The 4,583-nt window shown below is 51.2% G+C and overlaps 1 protein-coding gene across 1 annotated transcript in view; it reads right to left on the bottom strand.

Annotated features, from left to right (window-relative positions):
* Positions 1–4,051, bottom strand: part of nexmifb (neurite extension and migration factor b) — a 108,676-nt gene extending 104,625 nt beyond the window's left edge. Inside the window, exon 1 of the mRNA XM_015943221.3 lies at positions 3,913–4,051. The gene's annotated coding sequence lies outside the window, so the exon portion shown is untranslated. The remainder of the gene's footprint in view (positions 1–3,912) is intronic.
* Between the last annotated feature and the right edge of the window lie 532 nt (positions 4,052–4,583).

Below are 4,583 nucleotides of genomic sequence, written 5' to 3'. Positions count from 1 at the left end.
ACGCAGGCTGACCCCCCCCACACACACACACACACACACACACACACACACACACACCACCATCACCAGCAGCAGTAACTGTCTGTCCATCTCTTCCTCTAATCTTCCCAGTACCTCCTTACGTTCCATCTTTTGCTCTCCATCTCCTCATCAACCCTCTCTTTTCTAACCTTCAAATCCAGCAGGCATGTCTGATTCTGGTTCTCACAGTTCTGACAACATCTGGTGCAGCATTAACCTGCTCCTACACAGCCAAAAAAGCACGGCCAAATTAGACGTGGGCCATTGCAGATAAGGGGGAATCTATTAGCACTATTATATAATGAAATCTGGGGTTGTTATTGCTGCTGTGTGTGCCATTACAAAGGGAACAATACATGCGAGCCCACATTGCGAAACCAATTAAAATCCGGCCCTGTCGTGTAGCTTCCCGGCTTTCTGAATCGTGTTGCGAATGTGCCGCTTCCACGCGGCTCGTGTCACCGAGCCCCTGTCCGAGTCTCCGCCTCATCTCTCCAATTCCCTGGCCTCGCACGCCCGCTCACCTTCCGTTTCAGGAATCCTGCGAGTTAAAAATTCAACGGGGGCCCGAAAGGGGAGAACTGGGGAAATTTCACATTATCTATCAATTTGCAGTATATGGATGTGGAGGAAGGAAATGAGCTATGAAGGTGGAGTCCCCGTGGTCACATGTCTGCATATTGAGATCAAGCAAGCAGTGCAGAAAGTGGTTAAAAAGAGCCTGGTTTAATTGGACTTTTACTTGTTAATGGCGGGAATCCTGACGCATTACTTTCATTATCCTGGCAGAACTAATTCATGAACAGTGCAGGAGAAGAGGCAGGACGTTGTGTTGAAACGGCATCCAAAGCGTCTGTGCTGCACAGGATGCTCTCTGATACGGCTTGTGAGGCGCATGTGAACGTGTGAACCCTCAACCAGGCGCCTAAATGCATGAATCTGCTTTAACACATGAAAAAGGAACAGGGGGAGGCCATTTTACTGTTTGTTTAAGGACGTCGAAGTACCCTGATCCTAAACGTGAAGGTGTGTCCAGGTTTTTTGGCCCTCAAGAGTCCAGCGCAGCCCTCATCAGCCTGGCTGCTACCGCTGCTGCTGCTGCTGCTACAGAAATGAGAAAAGGAGGGGGCGGCCTGCCTCTGCTCACATCCACACTTAGCCCTATCAACTGCTCTGTCAATGCCAAAGAGCAGCCAATCAACAGAGAGCGCCTTAATGCTGCTCTGATTGCATTGTTCTTAATTCATTACATCACCCTTCTGTAACAGTTTCGCCTCGGCTCCACACGCCTCTCTCTGACACATATTCTCTAAAAAGAGGAGCATTCTTTAGAGTAGATTAGCACAGTTTGCCTATTAGCTACAGATGTCTTTCTTTTTGCTTCTCTCACACACTGTGTGTGTGTGTGCGTGCACGTGCGTGCGTGCGTGTGTGTGAGAGAGAGTGCAGTGGAATGCATACGTTTTTGTGAGCAATGTGTTTATGTGTGCAACTTCCTGGAACAACTCCTCTATGAGTGTGTTTGTGTCTCTCTCTCTGTGTGTGTGTGCGCGTGCAAGTGTGCATGTATGCGTATGTGTGTGTGCATGCGTGTGTAGAGCAGAGCAGCTAGCAAAGAGCTCAGCAGCGCCTCAGTCCCTCAGGACATGCTGCAGCTCCCTCCTCGCAGCCACGAAAAGCAATCAGAATCCAGCCTTCTCCTACCGGACTTACCTCTGCCTTTAATTACAGAACTCAGCAGCCGCAGCAGCAAAAGAAGCAAAGAGAAAGCCTGCCTCCGCTGGGCTGCAGCTAGCATGTTGTAACCCAAACACAGGGCCTGTGCGTAGAGCGGCTGGCCCTGATGCAGCTCAGCAGGCTGCCTACCCAGACCGAGACTGAGCCAAGGTGCTTGTAGCGATAAAGCAAGCGGGGAACACTGTGGCACTCCAGTCATATAGCACAGTAGGGCTCCACACAGCCAAGGGAAGCCCTGTACTGCGTGCCTGATGAGACGCTGTCACCTGGTAATGTCCGAAAGCACAGGACCTGGTGTGGTACTGCAGCGTGTCTTCTCCTCACCCAACTCCATGGTCATCTACACAGGTAGCATGGGTGATTTCCATCAAAAGCATGGTCTCTGCATGTGAACAATAAGCCCCACATGTGAGCAAAGCCTGATGAGGATCAGCTCGGTGTGATGCGAGGCCCACTCCAGCAGGAGAGTCCTGACACGAGTGCCTCAGGCTGAAGCAGAGAAGCCACACAGCACACATGGACAAGGGGAGATAAGAGTCTATGTACACAAGCTCCGGTTTTATTGCTGCAACATAACACTCCAACAGCATTTTAAACACATTTTCAACTTAATCTGGCAGCGCCATCCTCGCTACAGGGGGAACAGGGCGCTGTAATGTGTCACCAGACTCAATTCCTCTCCCAATTTAATCCGAGCAGAACTTTAGAGGAAGCAAACCAGATTGGCCGGGAGGAACGACACACGCTGCCCGAACAAATCCTCACGCCACAGCGAAGACTGCACGAAATCCAACCGAGACAACAACGATACGATAGCAAAACCGCATCCATGATGTTCTATAGAACGGGGAGGCCCTCTCTCCACCACTTTCACCCCCTAGCTTCAGACCCAGTGCGAATGGCGACTCAATTTGTCCCTCTGATGGACTTGCTTTGACTTCCACCTCTGACGCTGTCCTCTCGTTAGAGGAGAGAGCACAACACAAAGCCACCTGAGGGGTTTTCTGTGAGCAACATTATTTATTTTAACTGTAGTTTCTATAGAAAAGTCTGTTCAGATATCTGTTTTCTTTGTTTGAACGCGTCTGACAACGATATGCAATGACTGCTTAACCCAAATAAACATGTACAGAGTTAACACTGGACCAAAAAGACCTAAATTGTGAGCTTGATCCTTTTTTTCCCACTCAATAAACAATCAGGTTCACTCAGGCTAGGCCGGCATTGCTGATGTCATTCTAACAATTGCACTCATTGGTCACTTCTACCTGTGACTACGTATTCCCTCGTTTGAAGCCAGGCTTTTTGTTGTTCTTATTCAAATATATTCCAGTTAAATCCCCATTACTACGTTGCTACTCCTCCACACACTCGGGCTGTTACTGAGTGCTGCAACTCATTATTTTTAAGAATGCGGCTGTCTGTGTGGACTTCCGGTAAACACCTGTCATGCAGCATCCTTAAAAGAGGATGGGGTGTTGGAGATACACTGATCTAGTGACCCCACAGTGCAGGCATTCGCACATGCCTATAGGTGTGTGCACTCTGCTGCTAAAGTCTTTATGAATCTTTTATTTACCTTTATCACGGCGGAGGGGCCTGTCTGTAAGATGATGTGTTATCCCATTAGGTCTCAATAGCCCATTCATGAATCATTCATCAGCGTGGACTATGGACCCCCCCCCCATTCAGATTGAGGCTCGGGATGCAGAGCCTTGCCTCAAAATGACGTCCACAGGCCACGGTTTGTCTCCACAACATGCAAACAGAGCCGGAGAGCTGCCATCCATCTGAACAGCCGCACGTGGCAGCTGGATGTGTGTTGGATTTCCGAGCAGGTCGGAGTTTTGGGTAAGAGGAGGTGTTTTTGTTGTATTTTTAACGCAGGGAACAGAAAATCGATGGAGCAGAGATGGATGAATGTAGGCTACGCCAGCTGTCCCAGAGAGAGAGGCAGGGCTGCTACTATCCCCCCCGCATGCATGCATGCATGCTGCTGCGCTGAGCGCTCCCCTTAGAATAAACCAAAAGAAAATGTCCGATCAGAGATCAGATTTGGGGGGGGGGGGGGGTGTAACGTAGCTGACATACCTAATACAACCCGGATACACGGCATCATCATCATAATCATCATCATAATATTTGACTGCCTACCTCCACAGCACCCGAACTGCGTGTTGTTTTTCCTCTCCTCCTCCCGTCGCAGTGGGATCCTTCTCAGCTACTCTGGACAGTATCGGAGATGCGTCTTCCCCCGAAATGCAAACAGTTCCCCTGCATGTCCCCCCTCCACCCTCCCCGCCACCACAAGCAGCAGCAGCAGCAGCTCGGGCCTCCTCCTCCGGTGGAAAAGCAGGTGGACGCGCCTCTCAATGATGGAGGCAGCGCGGCTCTCCTCTCCGCCGCGGCCGCCGCTCCATTTTCGGTTAGAATTCCAGGAAAGGCACTGAGGACCGGAGCGGTCCCTGGAACGTCGCCGCGTTTCTCGGGACAGAACTCCTCCTTCTCCGCGGCGCGCCCCCCGCCTCCTCCTCCTCCTCGCCTCTCGTCTACTACTAGACTTTTGATGTTGCCATTGTCACGGCGTGGTTTTTCCTCCCTTTTGCTTTTTTTTAGGAAAAAAATGTTCTCCTACAGCCGGACCTCTCCCCCCTCCTCGCGACGCACAGTCTCGTACAGGCAGGCGCGCGCCGAGAGCTCCCCCCCGCCTCTCCGAATCTTCTCGGCCCGACCTATGAGCGCGCGCTGCCAGCCGACGCAGGGCCACGCACCGCTTTGACGGATGCGCTGAACAAATCAGGTAGCCCACTCCAAACAGGACTGGA

This window comes from Nothobranchius furzeri, chromosome 1 (assembly GCF_043380555.1).
Source record: "Nothobranchius furzeri strain GRZ-AD chromosome 1, NfurGRZ-RIMD1, whole genome shotgun sequence".
Classification (NCBI taxonomy): Eukaryota; Metazoa; Chordata; class Actinopteri; order Cyprinodontiformes; family Nothobranchiidae; genus Nothobranchius; species Nothobranchius furzeri.
This window is presented reverse-complemented; position numbering and strand designations above follow the sequence as displayed.